Source organism: Dryobates pubescens, chromosome 9 (genome assembly GCF_014839835.1).
Source record: "Dryobates pubescens isolate bDryPub1 chromosome 9, bDryPub1.pri, whole genome shotgun sequence".
Classification (NCBI taxonomy): domain Eukaryota; kingdom Metazoa; phylum Chordata; class Aves; order Piciformes; family Picidae; genus Dryobates; species Dryobates pubescens.
This window is the reverse complement of record NC_071620.1, coordinates 34,426,264-34,443,217: the sequence shown is the minus strand read 5'-3', so window position 1 is coordinate 34,443,217 and position 16,954 is coordinate 34,426,264. Positions and strand designations below refer to the sequence as shown.

At 42.7% G+C, this 16,954-nt stretch overlaps 1 protein-coding gene across 7 annotated transcripts in view; it reads left to right on the top strand.

Moving 5' to 3' along the window:
* Positions 1 to 16,954, top strand: part of ATXN1 (ataxin 1) — a 156,742-nt gene that overhangs the window by 98,136 nt on the left and 41,652 nt on the right. For 5 of the 7 annotated variants that reach the window (XM_054164113.1, XM_054164115.1, XM_054164111.1 and 2 more), the window contains one exon: positions 2,903 to 3,005. The exons of the other annotated variants lie outside the window; for them this stretch is intronic. The gene's annotated coding sequence lies outside the window, so the exon portion shown is untranslated. The remainder of the gene's footprint in view (positions 1 to 2,902; positions 3,006 to 16,954) is intronic. 7 annotated transcript variants of the gene reach the window in all.

Genomic DNA, 16,954 nt, shown 5'->3' with positions numbered 1-16,954 from the left:
CTACAGGTCTCTGTGAATTAATTAAAAGCAGATGGTCTTCTTGGCAAGTTTGACAGAAACAAGTAAAAGATACTGGGTGCCCAGCACCTTTGAAACACTAGCAGCTTATACAGATGCCTAAAGATGGAGTTAGGCATTTAAATTTAGGCACCCAAGTTAGAAAAGTTTTGGCTCTGTAATCATAACAATCTCTGTCCCCTCTGTCCTGAAGTGCTGTAGCAGAAATTTACCCCAGAAGCTGGAGGTTCGTACGTGGGAGTGAGTGGGGACAAAGTATGTGTCTTACTGTGGTGCAAGTGAGCTCGGCTGTCTGCCTTATAGCACATGCAAATGAGGGTCAGATGGCTTGACAGTTGGTTATGAAACTAAATGGGATTGATTTTACACATATTTTTAGGTTTTGTCTTTTAGGAGCATGAATCTTTAATTAAAATACCAAAGGGGAGGGGAAAAAAGTACAGGCGGCAACTGTTGTGTTTCACATATATACTGGATGTAAAGTAATAGCCTGCTGTGCTCTTTTTAGGGATCATTTTTATCCCATTGCAACTGAGAATACAAAACCATCTTACAACTTGCCAGAAGTGACACCTGCTTTCATACTTTCTAATAATTACTTTAGCTTTGACAGAAAATATTTGGCAGAGTGCATGCAAATTATGACTTGCTTCAGGGTACAACTAATGTTAAAATGACTTTAGGAGTTTCTCTTTTTGCTCAGGATACTTGCATGTTCATGTTCTGTTGGTATGAAGCAAGTGAGTAAAGAAGAGGTTTGGGTGACTCTAACTTCTGAATAAAAACATGTGTTGGATAGTATAAGCATACAAAAAGGGAAACAAATAGTCAGGTTTCAATGGCTCTGTGCTTGGGTTTCTTCGCAACTCTCTCTTGCTGTGAAAATGCCCTAGACATTTGCAAGGAGTTAAGTGGTTTCTAATGCTAGATACTCAGAGCTGCCTTGCTTGGGAGGGAACGTGCCTGTGGGTAAGCAGCACCAACCTGCAAGGACCTTTTTCCCCTCTCATACATAACAGTGAATGTGTTCAGTTTAAAGTGCATCTGGATGATGTATGTGCTTTTTTCCATTTTTTCCCTATTCTTGTGGGTCCCAAACAAGATTATCCCTTCTCCACATTATTTTATCATTCATCAGGGACTTGAAATTCTAAAATCCTAAGGAAAAGGTATATCAAATTGAGATTCCCTGTTAATGTCTAGGGCCTGTCTCCCTGCTCAGAGAGGAAAAAGGAGGCAAAGGAGAGAGCAAAGGGAAGATGTAGGGTACTGCTGACCTCTGATGGGAAGTCAAACAATTCCTGAAAACCAAAACCAGTGAAGTTTCTACATGAGCTTCCTTAAAGGAACTGGAAGAGGAAGGCTTCAATAAATACATTGCTTTTGTGAGGCAGAATGAGCAATTGTGGAAAACAGTTGAAAGTCAGGCAGTTCCTTATCTGAAAAGTAGTACAGTATGTTAGTTTTGCAGTTCTGTTAGGGGACTTAAAAAGACAAATGCCTTTTGCTTCCTGTCTGAATGAAGCTAAGCTCTTTCTATAAAGAGAATGAATTTGAAAAATGTTTGGTGTGTTTCTCTGTGTGTGCATATTGGTCCATGTGTTTTATCAGACAGAGCTTTAAGAGATACAAAGTTTGTATGTGTATGGATCTTTCATTACCAGAAAGACTTTGGCAAATTCCAGGAAATTGAGACAGCTGCAACAAAAGTGATTAATGGACCAGAGAGGAGAAAAGAGATTAAGAATCAAATATGTATGGTTTGTCTGAATGAAGGATAAAGAGGGTGAAGGAACAGGGTGATGTTAAAACTACCAGCCCTACACTCCAGGGGTATAAATATTCAAGTTTGGAGAAGAATCGTTTTGAGTCATCCAAGCAGTGTGACTAGGAATAATAGGATAAAATTCAGCACAGAAAATGTAGGCTGAAATCCAGAAACGCTTCCAGCTAGTAAGAGCGGTTAGACTGTGGAATAATCCTCAGTGGGAAGGGGTGGAAGCCATGTCACTTGAGCCATTTGAACTAGACTGAACAAAGGCAGAGCTCTTGAATATGGCACAGGAAGGGTCTTGCATAGGGGAGGGGTCCTAGCATCATGTTTGAGGCATCCCCCTCTCCTCCTCATCTGTGGGTGGTAAAAACACTGACAGTGGTTGCAGGTCACGTGGGGATTTCTAAGAACATTGTATTTTAGCATTTATTTGAAAAGGGATTTCCTTGCAGTAACCAAAACACCTCTCTGTTCAACTTTCTGCCCTGTAACTGTCTTTGCTTGTTGTACTTGTTTAAAAAAAAAACCCAGACCAGCACCTAACAAAAGAGAGCAGAAGTTGCCTTGCTGTAAAGCTACTAGTAATAAAACTTTTTTATACTTGACTTGGAACAGGCTCATCGGGCTGTTCTCAAAGGCTGAGGAAGAGCTGTTGTTGGCACACTGCTTTACAGCCATTACAAGTGAGAATGACTGAGCAGAACAGGCCTGGTTTACTCATTCACTTTTCTTCTGTATCCAAGCAAGTCAGAAGTTCTTAAATTCCACTTTTCATGTAGTTATGTTTTTTTGGGAGGGTTTTTGGACATAAAGCTCAGTTTTCCAGTACACAGCTAGAAAGTTACAATGTGAATGATGAAAAACTAGTGTTTGAGTTTTACTAGTAAGCTTATGGAGTTTTTAACGTTGCTTATGCTTGTGGCACCATATCCACCGTAGTTATTCTGTACCAGTAAGTTCTCTTTAAAAGAATGACATGGAAAGGAAAGATTTTTCTGCCTCTCCCCAGACTGCTATAGTGATGGGGCTTTGGTTTGCTGATCCTGTTTTCTCATTGTTGCATTGTTTAAGGAGATAAATCTATTGCCTCCTTCCTCTTGCTTTCTTCAGGTCCTGCCCATGCTATGACATTTTAGAGAAGAGTCTGATGCTGAGATGGTTGTTCCCCTGAAGATTGCAGGGATTGCATCCTTGGATGCTTTGTGTTGAGAAGGTAGGGTAGCGAGCACGGTGTTTCCAGTGTAGATTCTGCTGTGGTGTGCAGACCAGGCTGGCAGCATCCTGCATCTGTTGCCTGGTGTTTCAATGTTGTGTTTTCTTTCGCTGAGGAAGAGGATATGTGTAGCTTCCTGCAGGCTTAGATGTCACAGCTGGATCTTGTATGATTTTCAGAGTCTCTGAAAAGCAAGGTTAATGTCTCCCTACCGCCACCTCAGTACTGGAACATGGATGGGGTACCACAGAGAAATATATGTCAAGGTGGTGTTGAAACATTTATTTCCTTAGAAAGAAGTATTGATCCTGCACACTGTATTCTATTACAGTGGCTTTATTTCTGCTGTATTAAATGACTGATGCAGACTATATTTAATCAATTTGTGTGATGGATGTTGGCAAACCAACATAGCAGTTGGTTACCATGCACATCTTAGTCTGCCGCTGGTTTACAACAACCCAAAAATAGGGTTTGGCTTGAAAACTGAGTTTTAAAAGGTTTATTTTGTTACTTAGCAATACATTGGGCTCTGATTGCCTTATTTACTCATTTTTTTAATCAGCATTTATTGACACTGCGTAATGCCTGCAAATAACTAAATGGTGCTTCTGCTTCTTAATGTGCTTTTGTCGTCTTCATTGTTTATAAGCCTGCTTCAAAGGAGCGGTTGGGGTCATCTCTCAGACAGCATTGTATCTTCCTAAGTGTGTGCTTGTAATAAAACAAAAAAGGTTCAAAAATGGTTGGGAGCCTTTTGAATTAAAGCCCATGGATTTCTTCTGGAAACAGGATTGGTATCACAGGGATGACTGAGCTATTGCTGAGTGGTGCTTACACAGAGTCAAGGCGTTTTCTGCTCCTCACACCATCCCACCAGTGAGCAGGCTGGGTGTAAACAAGAAGTCAGGATGGAACACAACCAGGATAGATGACCCCAACTGACCAAAGGGATATTTCCATGCCATGTGATAACATGCTTAATACATAAAAGTAGGGGAAGAAGGAAGAGGAGGTGTTCAGAGTGATGGTGTTTGTATTGCCAAGTCACGGTTACACGTGATGGGAGTCCTGCTATGCTGGAGATGGCTGAACACCTGCCTACTGATGAGAAGTGGTGAATGAATTCCTTGTTGTGCTTTGCTTGCATGCATGGGTTTTGCTTTACCTATTACATTGCCTTTATTTCAACCCACAAGTTTTCTCACTTTTATCCTTCCAATACTCTCCCCCATCCCACTAGTGGGGGGAGCAAGTGAGCTGTTTTGTTTGGCTTAGGTTGCTGTCTAGGGTTAAACCATGTCAGAATAATCTATAAAATGCCTGTCACCCCCATCCTTTGGTAAACTAATTTTAGCCTAATGACTCAACTGCAGTGTTGCCTTCCTTAACACCTTTACAGAAGGCATGGTACAACATTTCTGTGGCACGTGGTTAACTTTCTCTTTGGAAGCCAGCCTATTCATTGCTGAATGAGTGAATGGCTTAGGGTATGGCAATACTTTTATTTCTCAGGTGGGAAAAATCATTTAACTGCTAAGAGTGGTTTTGGAGAATTTCTGGGTGGTAGCTTCCCATTACTGATGGCCTTGTCACTTCCTTAGTGCACTTTCTTTTCCCTAAGGAATTGGTCACGAGTTTTGACATTCAGCATCACTGACAACAAAACTGGAAGGCCAAAATCCTGATTTGATTTTTATTTTCATTTCCCCCCTACTCCCCCCCACCTTGAGAAGCAAGGCACTCACTTTTCCCAGCCATCTTGCCTTGTGGACATGATTCAGCCAGGCATATTCTGGTGATGTGGCTGCTTGGACTGATAGCTGGGAAGGCTCCATCTGGCCCTGGCCAGCAGCAGAGGGGTGTGTATTTCCTGTGGCTTTTGCTGAGGCCTTCCTACATGGGTGTATTGCCTCTGTTCTTTGTCTGGGGAGGTATGGGATTGTATGAAAGTGAAAAGCAACCCCTTCACCAGTATAACTCATCCTTTTCAGTCAAGGATTTGAGTCCTACTCCTTCAAAGGGATTTGTGTGGACAGGTTTGGTCATTTACCTGCCCAACACATCAGTTTGAACAGGGAGTTTTCAGTGACTAAGCCAGACTGAAAGTGGATGCAATTTCTTACAGTACAGTGAAGAGGATAGAGAACTTGCCCTTAGCTTTTGTTAGAGCAAGGGAATTGTGCTTGGCTTCTCTCCCTTCAATGCCTTGGTCTCCAGAGCTGTCAGTTCTCAGATGAAAGTTGCTTAAAATAGAGAGCAATAAAGGATAGAGAAAGATGCTTGGAGAAAAATTACCTCTTTTTCACTAACAAACCATAATGTGCAAAGTACCATCTTGCAGATAGGGGTAAGCAGGCAAAAATTAAATTGTGATGGGTCAGCAAAATGTTCTCTTAGAGATTCCCTTGCAAGTTTAAGAGGCAGAGGAAGTGAGCAACAGATAACTCAGATCTTGGCCTGACATTTGCGGACAGCATATCAGTGAGTCTAGGTTGTAGCTGTAAAGGTAAATGGGACACCAGTATCGATGAGGTGGCACAAAGTGTAGAGCAAATCAGCCTCACATGGCAGCAGCTCCCTTTAGAACTCATCAGCACTGCCAAGTGTGAGACAAGCATCTTGGATGAGATATAAATGGTTCAACAGTAACTGTATTTCAGGAGTGAAGAAGCAGGAACCAAAAGGTTATAGGAGAAGCAGGCGGAAATGGAAGAAGGCAAGGGACTTGACTTGCAGGGGATGAAATTATTCAGCAGAGTGAAAACCCCACACACTGGTCTTGTGGTAAATAAAAATACATGTTTCAGTGTATCATAGACAGTCTTTGCCTTCTACATGCACAGGCCCAGTAGACTCACCTCAAAGAAGATGGTATAACTCTTATTTTGTGAAAAGAGCTGAGGAGTTCTGTTGTGATTCTTGGCACATCTGTGTAACCGCAGGCTGCTTTAGCAGAGCCTCTCCATCCTTCCATTTCCCAGTAATGAGACTGGGATTTCTGTGTACACCCATGGACAGACTTCTTTGCCTGTGTGTATGACTTTTCTGATAGAAAAGTTTGCATGTGTGTGCTTATGTCGGGGTGAATGCGTGCAGGAACAACCATCAAAGCGTTCTTACTTTTATTTTTTTAAACTTCTTCAATGAGTTTCAGAATTAATTTGCAAAGCTTCAGTGCACATTGGAAAAGCATTAAAGAAGTCTAAAAATCAGATGTGATTTGTTTTTTTGATGCCTTAACCCGAGAGAAGAAAACCCGACCGCATTGCATCATGTTTTTTTCTGTAGGAAAAGAATAATTCAGTTCTTGTATTTAATTCCAGAAAAGAAACAAATGCTTCTGAATATGGCACGTGCAGCTCCTTCTTTCATTGCCAAAGGGGGCATTTTCAAACATTAAAAAAAATAGATGTGAAATGATTAATGTAAGAACCGCCTCAGATTTCTTGTATCAGCAGATCTCCACTTTCAGTATCACTGGGAGCTTGCTTGATGCAGTACAAAGAGGAGGGTAGCATTGTGAAAGTCATTTTCACGTGGAAGGAAATGATCTTTGTAGTTCATCCCAGTTCTATCCTTCATGAGTTCAGCAACAGCAGAAATAAACACAATTTAATGTTGGTTTTCTTTCTGGACTTGATGCTGGGTCTGTTGCCTGATCGTTTGTACTGTAGTGGTTTGAGTAAGGGGAGGGCCTGTCCACATGGCTGGGAAAAGGACCTTGCGACTGAGAGGAGGGAGCATGTTTTGCCCATGACTGGACTTTAAAATCTTTTGTCTTTAGTACAAATGTAAACTGAGTAATCCTTATGGTTTTCTGCCCATTCTGCTGCTTCTGTGGGTGTGCTGGGGCAGGGAGGGTGGAAATTTTCTCATTCTGTTCACACTTAGCAGTGCATCTTGGGAGACCGCTGCTTGCCCCCAACCTCATGGGGCAGGAGGGGAGGGTTAGTGCCTGGAGATGTGTGCGCAGCCCTGGCTGATGTGGGTTGGCCCTGCTGCCCTATGCACATGTCTAGACCACAGCTTTTTGTGGTAGGCTAAGGAAGGGAGCAGGGAGCAAAGGTGTGCAAACCCATGGCTGTTACAAAGCAAAAGCCAGAATTTGATTGTTTCGTGACAAGCTCTGCCTTGGGTAGTTTTATGTGTCTTGATTGCATGCATATCATACTGTACCTTTCAGGCACAGTGGACTGAGTTGCACTCTTCCCCCTTGTGCAGTGTTGATGGTTTGGTAGCTGCAGATTTAGAGACAAAAACTCTTACTGTTAGTATTTTCACGGGAGAGGAGTGACATTGTGACCCGCCTACAAATGTGCCCGAGATCGTCTGGACTTCAGCCCACACTGGGGAGGGTGAAGTCCTGTTTCCTGGGGATTACTCAAGGAAACCAGCCCTCATTAATGGTTCTCACAATTTCACAAGCCCAAGTGAGCATATTCTGGTGTTTCCAGGTATTCAAGAAGCATACACCTCCCAGTTGTCCGATTAAAGAAATTCCAGATAGCATGGGGATCGTTTCAGAGTCTTGATGAAGCTGAGATTTCCTAAGTGCAGTATTTACAAGCCCTCCTGCTAGAGAAGTGGAGGAAGGAGCTTCTTTCCAAGAAAAATGTAGGCTGGGTAATCTGACATCATTCAGAGTCACATCACCCTACACCCACCAGAATTCAAAGATAGAATGGAAATGGCATAATCTGTTCTCACGGTAACACTAATAGTACTGCTGGCGCAGTTCATTGTGCGTTGTCCCCACCCCACCATCGCCACAATTAACATTTCTTGCAATGACTTTGAAAAGTGTTGCCATAACAAGGTTGCTGATCAGCAGCTACAAAAATCTTAACGACTTATCTAATGGAGCTTTTTGTTTCCATTATTTCTGCTTAATATATTCTGAAGAAGTCAGGAGGTGTTAACCTTGCCTTCAGCTGCAGTACCCTGGCACGTTTAATAGAATACCACTTCATTTGTAGTGAAGCTAGTGTATGCTAAAAGGGTTTGGAGACCCCTCTAATGTAGTCAGTCAAATTGGTGCCTGAAGCTAAAGAAAACGTATATCCAAACACATTTTTGGTCTTGAGCTAAACAAAAGTGCACTTCATGTTGAACAGCCTCCTCCAAGAGCCGCAGTTAATAAGCCATGTTGTGTTTTTACTGGAAAAGTATGCTTCTAGCCAAGCATTCTTCGCATTTTTCCCAGGATTTAGTCATAAAATCACTTTAGACATATTGCAAGTATAAAATGTGTGTGCATCAGATAAAGGGCAGCAATTTTTGTTTTGCTGTACAGCTCCATGGAAACATTTTTACCACCATCAAATGTATTATCCCAAGAAGTCTGGCCCCTTTCTTTACTGTTAACATCTCTCTGGATAAGAAAACACTGAATGAGAGACCCCACTAGCAAACTGTAGGTGATGGTAGTTTGGTGAACAACCGCACAGCAGCATCCCCTTGAGTTTGGTGGTATCAGAATCCTACTTCATTTTGCGTAAAGTCTCAGACACAGGTATCCCTGGTGTTAATAGCAGGCCGGTGTGCAGATGTATGTCTTCAATCCTGGCTGCCTAATTCTGCATGCAGGAAAAAAGAGTGAGAAACCTGGAGACTTGATGAACTATTTTAAGCATTATTATTTCAAGAAATGATTTACGCAAGCGAGAAAAGCCTCTAGCACAGTCGGCAGGCTCAGCCCTTTGAGGCAGTTGCATCTCACAATACACTCTCGCAGCCCCCTCTGCCTGATGCTCTCAGCATCGTTGCTCTGCTCTGGAGCCAGCTGCAAAGTCTCGCTGATGGCTGGAGGAAAACCTTCCCAGGGTAGAGAGGGGAGTGAAATTCCTGGAGGGACCCTCTGCTAAAGGCAGCAGCAGCGAGGTTTTAAAAGAACAAGTGTATACACAGTTTTATGTATTGGAATAGAGCGATCTAGCTATCAAACATATGTTCACACATACACAGTATACAGAGTAATGTGTATATACCACCTCGTTGAGCCAATCTGTGTTCTGAAGAAGAGAGATATTTAAAGCAGCTCTGCAAACTTTATGGCACTGGGAGAATCGAGCTGGGTTTGTCTCTGCAGGAACTTGCAGTAGAGCTGGACTGATATGCATTTCTTTGTATATATGATGTGAGTATGTATTTGTGGGTAGCTATTTAAATGCTAAGAAATGGGCACTTGGATTAGGATATGGTTAAAGGGAAAAGTCCAAGGAATAAAGAGGGTTTACCCGGTCTAAAATCTAATTTGAACCCCATGAAGGTGTCATGGAGTGATGAAGTGTGGTGGAAGGAGATTATTTAAAAGCACTGGGAGTACTGAATCATTACCACCTCACTTTGTCTTCAGGACCTGCATCTTTCTACTCACTTCCTTTGGCAGGCAGCTACCTGCCTGGTTTGAAGAGCAGGCAGAAGCCAGCAGAAAGTGAGGACCAGCTATGCCGTGCTCAGGCTTTGCATGGGGAAGCAGAGTGGAGGTAACAGAGTGCCAGCTAATTGTTTGTCAGCTCAACCCAAAGGAGTTAGAAGGCCCTGCTGTTCACCTTTCATGGTGTAGGGTGTTCACCCCCTGCCCATGGTGAGTCATATTTTTTAACAGATTAATAAAACATCACTACTGTGATACTTCTTAATCGTCCTGGGAAAAGATCAGCCGATAGGTTTGGGGCCTTTTGCAACCAGCACATTTGTTGGTGAAATTTTTGTTGCAGTTTAATATGTCTGAGCAAATTTTACAGATGCATGTGCCTCCAGGTCAGATGCTGAGTGCTGTTCTCGCCTGGGTCAAGAAAGTGTTGTGTATATGGCATTTCCATACACAGCACACTACAGCATACCCTTCTGCCATGGGAGCATGCTGTGAAGGAGCTGCCTCTGTGGTATTTAGCTGGCTGGCAGGACTGCTTACCTCCAACCCCTGTCTTCCTGGGGAAAAAAAGACAATTTCTAAGCTTAGATCCCCTGAAACAGCCCTGAAGGGTAAGAAATGGGACACGGGATCATCAGAGAGAGGACTGATTCACTGCAGCTCTCTCTCTGCTCCCTGGCATACTGTTCAGGATATGTCTGCTGGAGGTTCTTGAAGGAAGGAAGCTCTCTAGGGAAGATCTCTCTCTTTTTGTTGGCCAGCTTCCACCCACAGGAGCAAAGTACCAGCAGAAGTAAGAATAAGATCTTGAGGGCAAACGTCACAAGGATAGTGAGAGTAGTTGGGTTTTCCTTTGCAGGGCCATATGCTGCAGATGGAGTTGCAAGTTGGTGTGTGATTCACCAGAGGTATCCCACTGCATTCATTCTGAATCAGATGGGGCTGAGGTTTCTCCCATTATAAGCAAATCTCTAAATCTACATACTAGTTGAGTATCTGGAATACTGAGCACTTTGCCTTTTTTCAACAACTCGATACTTTTCACTGGTATGCACTGTAGCAGCTTTCATAGATGAAGAACTTTTATTCCACTGCTGTCCTGCTAAAGGCCTTTTATTGTTGTTGTTGTTGTTGTCATTGTACCTAATCGATCTTGCCGCGTTACTAAGAGCAACATCCCCGTTGGCCAGTCAGAAAGCTGGAAGTCTTGCATGGCCTGGTGTGTAGCTGGGCACAAAGCTCCCTTTCATGACTTCAGCTGGCTGCGTTACCAGCCGTGCCGAGATCACAGGCCCAACAAAACGATGTTGAAAGCACTGAGTGTTTCAGGCTTCGTGCTCTCTGTTGGAGCGATAATTTTAGAAGGTTCTTCTCCTCGATAATAGTAATTTTACAGCAGTGTTGGATTTGAGAGGTAGATCAGGCAGAATCAGATCATTTCTTCTGAGACAAAGAACAAAACTCTTTGTATCAGCAGTTATAGATGTATAAAAAAATTCAAATGTGCATGCACACACAAAAAAATTCCACATCCTCTTAAGGCAAGACTGTAAATAATTTAATATAATAACCTGCTTACAAGTTCAGTATCGGTATGTTAACTTAGTCAAGGCATTTCAGATTAGTCCTCTTACTGGTTTTTTTATTTTGTTCTGCTTCCTTTACCCCTCTGAATGTAGGTAGCTTGCACCTGCAGGGAAAACCAGCAAGCATTTTTCCAAGCATGTTTTTCTAGGGCTTGGTTTGATTAGGTTTTTATTCAAATTTTTTTACCCAAAAAAATAAAATGTGACACATTATATCCACATTCCTAAGGGCAGTGTTTGCAGCTCTTTGCAAATAAAGCATTTAAAGACTTCTTGCAAGGTGATTGTACTAAACAAATGTAGTAAATGATCCTGAAATTGCAATGTATCTCATTTACATTTCAATGGAATTACTTAGATGTGGGATGTCGATGGTACAAGTGGCTCCAAGTATGCTGCTGTTTCGGTTTTTGTGTTCACTAATACAGGCAGCTTTATCACTTGCATGTATAAAAAGCATGAAGCTTTGAAAAGGGTATGAATCTCACTTGACTTTGCTCTTCTATGGGTGACTGAAGTTAGCAACCTAAATAAAGCTGGTCTGATACTCAAAGGTGCTGAACAATTGCGTCTTCTGTTTAAATAACGAGATGCAGCTGCTCCACCTGTCAGTGCTTGACTTCAAGTCAAGCATTTTTTTAGGTCTCTAAAAATTGATTGAGATGCCTAACTTAGGAGTATGACATTCAAAATACTGGTGTACACAAAGTCCATTTCATCCATGAACTGAGCAGGGACGCAAATATGCTCTGTTTGTGCAGAGCTGCATATCGTAATTACTGCCGTGGAGCAGCGCGGGACAGAAAAGGCTTTCTTCAAACTCCTCCTGTCACAGAGTGACCAAAATTCAAGAGGGAATTCAAGGACTCGTAATACCCAAAATCATTTTGCTTCCTGCAGACAGAGATTGTGAGATAGAAGCCCCAAGTTCTGGTCTCTGAGGACTTAAAAGAAAAAAAGCCCTTCAGAATGTAATGGTTGCCTCTTGCCATCAGGGATGTAGACATAGGACATAGCTCCTTTCAGCTGTACTTCAGGTGAAGAAGTGAGGTTTAATTTGACCTTCTGTGCCACGACCTAAATGCAGGATCTAAAAAATTCTTGCCACATTATACTCTGTCTGCAAAGTCTTCGTAGTTTTGCAGTAGTTGATTTTTGTTTTCTTTTATTTTCCAGTAGACAAAGGTACAGTAAAGCTTTCCTCACATGGGCAATTCAGTGAATGTCTCAGAGGGCACAAGAGTTATTTGCATACGAGTTGTGGAAATAATACATTTACTAGAGAAAAAGCCAGCTGTCATGCTGTCTGAGTGATCATAAGGTGGGTTAGATGAGCTGGTAGTGCAGTGAAAAAGCCTTTCACAGCATTGGTATTGTCTTACTTCCTTGTTACTGTCAGAGGCTTGGCTTGGGCTGAGGGCTGTTCCATGTGCATGAAGGCACTCCAAAAAGTAAGTTTACCAGACACCATTTACATTTAGTGGGGGAAGAGCAGGGATTCCTGCTCATAGCTAGTTGTCAGCCAGCCCTCTGAACTTGGGTTGGATTTATCTGCCTTAACTAAGCTGGGAGCAGCCCTTATGCACCAGTAGCAGCAGCAGCATTTATGTGCCATTTGCACAGCAGTGAAGTATGAGGCAGCACGACACTTCAATTAGCGTTCTGCTTGTTGATGGGTAAGGACAGATGCTTCAGCATGTTGTAAACCCTTTCTGCATCTGCTGTGTTGTAGGATCCAGGGTGCAGTGTTGTGATGTAGCTAAGTTACCTGGAAACCCCTACCAAATAAATTTGCTTAATAGCAGTGACTTTTAGCCCACCACTCCTTTGGGCACGTATCACGTTAATTTTGAGAGAATCAGCAGGCTTAGATCCAGTGGGTGCAGAAGTGGACTTTGGGGTTCAGTGTATGCCACTGATTGTATCAGGGAAAAGGTCCTCTGTGGATTATGGGGTCACCAATTGCTTAAGAGATGGTCTGTGCATTTCTGAATAATGGAAAATATGTGCTCTTTGTTACACAGCTGGACAGGTTCTTCAGCACCTGCTGCCACTGCACTGACGTGTATGTTATTCTTACTGGACTGATATTGACTTATGTGCTTGTGTTGTGGCAGGAGTTTTCCTGTCTCAGTTTTACCAGAGTGTGCTTACCTCCCTTGCTTTTGCCCTTATTATGTCCTCTTTTGAAATGTGTGCCCGCTCAGGCAGCTAGATTTAGCTAGGGTAAAATGTCCTCAGATCACAGATTACAAGGAAGACATAAACAGAGTTGCATGCACAGTTTCTTTTTATTTTAGGAAAAGCGTTCAGAAGATCCAAGAATTTTGACCAGAATGTTTAGATTAAAAAAAATATTATTCTTCACTTGACTTGCCTTTGAGCATTTTCTTAAAAGAAACTCTTCTAATGAAGCATAAAAATTGATTGTTTCTTGCCAGGAGGGATCGTCATCAATCTTCAGATACTAAAGACTTCATGAGAACCACAAGAAGAATATCTTCTTGAATCATTTACATTTTTCCCCCTTTTGCAGGCTTATGTAACCATGCAGAAAATCTAATAATAAGTGTGCTATTAGTATCCAGTGTGGCACCTTCTGCAAGCTGAGGTGTCATATCATTACAAATGATGGTGCAGAAGTGTTGTAGATGCAGAGAGCTTCCATACGTGGCTTATTTGAGTAACCTTTATCAAAAAAGCTCTTGGGCTAATTGAACCCGTCTTTGCTTCTATTTTACAGTTGTTCAGGGGAGGAAGAGCCTGGCTGCTTGCTTTTGTTCCTGTGAAGTTTAACATGCTATTAATGGTGTTGGAAGAAACAGGCTAGTAGCAGTACTAAGAACCAGGTGTCTTGTGGTCTTTTATTTTTACATACGCACCCACCCCCTCTTTGTTCAGCCATCCACACTCTTGAGGATTAAGTTGAACCTACAGGGATCTGTTTTGATTCTGGTCTCAAGTTGCTGGTCAGCCTTGTGATGAGCACTCAAGTAGACAAGGCTACCAGGCTGATCAGCTCATACTGATGAGTTCAAACTCAGCTCCACATTACTCACTGATGGGACTGCAGACTTAGCTTGAAGCATGGCAGCCTACTGAGCAAGCAACCTGCAGGTTTTTTCTTCCCTGACTATTGCAGGTGACTCTATATCTTTTCTATTGCAGGCAACTCCTCTTTTTTGGGTGTTGCTGTCACCCTGTTGCCCTAACATCAGCAATACCCACACGCAGAGCATCTCCCCTCTTCACTGGTGAGCACAGCCTGCTCCCTCTTCAGGCAGTTCCCTTTCCCCTGCCATCTCTTCACCTGGTTTTGTGCAAGTTGTGCACTCTGTTGTTTTTATGGGTGAATATTTAGATCATAAGTCCTCTCCTCTGTGGTTGTTACTGTGGGCTTTGATGGTAATGAAAAGCGTGATGCTACTCTTGTGTTAAGTGACCTCTCTAAACTAATCCCTGACAGAAAACAGTGCCTGACAATGCCATTCATGCCTTCTCCCTGCTTCTAAAGTATAAGTGTGCTTGTCTTTCAAAAAATTGTTGAGAAATTGTCTTAGTCACCAAAAGAAACTCATGAAACTCTAGGTATGCCTGTGGATGCTTAACTTTGGCCCATTCTTTGATTGTGCAGGGATGCAGTCCCTCATCCTTCATGGCCATGACTGCCTGACACAGCATGGAGCCAACTAACCCTTCCCTGGCTGCAGCCTTCTCACGTGGAGATGCTTTCAGGGACCATGCCATTCCTCCTGGTTGAGTCTTGCTGGTGAATGAGGCTGTACCTTGGGAACCATGATGTGCTCTTACCACATCCTGTGCCAAGACCTTGCTCTAAAGAAACTGACAGTCCCACATTTTAAAATGTGTTTAAATGTAAATGTGGCCTAAGGGATGACTGCAACTTCACTAACCTTGTCCCCCAGCAGTTTAGAGTAACTGGTGCCTTGGACTTGCAGGCTTTGCAAGGTGGAGGTTGAGGGGGGTGGTTTGAGGTAGATGGCAAGAATAACCATTGCTATACATAACAATTCCTTGCTTTTATAAGCAATAAGTCACAGAAAAAATGGTTAACGCCCTGCACTGCAAAACACACAAGAGCCTGGTTGTTTGCTCTGCCCTCAATGAAACAGCTAAAGAAAACAGGGAAAGAAAACCTTTCAGAAGCATTCAGTACCCTGCATTGGCACAGCAATTCCAGGTTGGGGTATTGAATCTGTTTGTTATTGTACCAGCCGATAGTGTTCGGTTATATGCAAAAGGCTCTGTGCACAGGGTAACTCTCCAGGGTTGGCTGTTGTTTCCTCTTGTGTGTTTTCCCAGACAATCCTGCAAGTTACCAAGCACCATGAAGTCCCATTTCAGCCACCACGTTCAGCTCCTGGAAGATTTGTAACTTTATTTGATACAGGCTGTGGTGGTGCTTTGGCAGTAGGAATAAAGCTATGTTTAAAGGTTGTTGTGTTGTAAGCTTTTATAAAGCTGTTCTCACACAATGAATCTCTCTTAAATCTGTACTTCTCCCTGCTAATCCTGGAGGCTTATTTCTTTCCCCTTTGGTGTTCTGGCTTTGATTTTGATTTTTTTTCTTTTTCCTTAATAATGTATTTTCTTTCATGGCTTCTCCTAGTTCCTTAGCTTTTCAGCCCTTCTCCTACTTGGGTGGGTCTTTTATGTCTTTGTTAGCTGGAGATCATTTCCCAGCAGTGGTAGCTATGGGACTCCTCAGGTCTCTGCCACTTGAAATACTCATTCAGAACCATATTGGATAATTTCCTGACCCATTTCCCTTCTGTTTTACTTTTAAACACGCGATAAGTTTGTTTACAGAAGCTAGGGCTGTTGATGCCAATCTACAGGAGGGCTGTATTCACAGACCAGAAACTAGGGGAGGGCCAAGCTGAGGGACTGCAATGCTCGCATGTTCATGGTAAAACAGAGGAAAGCTGTTACCTACTGCAGATCTAGAGCCAAGTCCAAGCCTGAACCCATCCTGGGAAAGTTTGGGTTTTGCTGTTTGGGAATCATTTAATGTTAAGGTATTTGTACCATCATCACATGTATCTTTTCAGTGTATCAGGAGGATAGTGACTTGTCTCAAAACTATCTTTCAGATGTCATGTAGGAGCTTTTCCAGGCCACTTTTTTGAGAAGAAAACTGTCTGTGAAACCTAGGCAATAGGAATTGTTTTGCTGAACTGGCAAAAGCCATTCTCCAGAGTCCAGTCCTTGCAAAACCATTCTTCACAGGGAGGCCTCTGAGAACAACAGTGCAACTCTTTCCTATAGTTGCAAGGTGCAGACCTTGATGTCGTAGACACACGGCTGTGCATCTGTTTGTGACATGGAAAGCTTGGTGGTGGAGGTGCCTGGTAGTGCTGCTGCAGGGAAAGAGCCAGCCCCTTGCATGCTGGTGGGTGAAGATTGCACTCTGTCATATTTCTTTTGGCTTGGGCTTTTGTCCCTTTTGTTCCTTTGTCACCAAATGGGGAATCAAACTCCTTAATGCTGGGTTTCTCATTAACATGGAGGTGTTACTGTAGTATGAAGTTGTGCAAATTTGGGTGCTAGGGGCATTTCCACAAATCTGGCACACCAGCTACAGACACTTACACAATGAAATGTAGAAGTTACAACTCATGTCAACACCTACTAACTATCCATTGGTCAGCTTCTTACTTGCTTTGCATTCAAGGTTCAGCTTCTCTTAAATTCATCATGCGTTCTCAGAGGGTGGGGGGTTTATTTTGGGCAGGGGTCTTCCAGCTGGGAGGTATAATCTCTGGGGTCTCTGATGGTCTTTCATGCTTGAACTTTGAGCTTTTGAATTCCTTTTCGTTTTATGGTCACAAGTTAGATCATCACTTTGTTTGCCAGGTCCTGTACCATATTAATGGGATTTCTCTAGTTTTGAAGGACACTTTGGTAGTTAAGGAGAGATATATGTGGAAGCTTCATTGACAAGGATGCGAAGGCACTTTGTT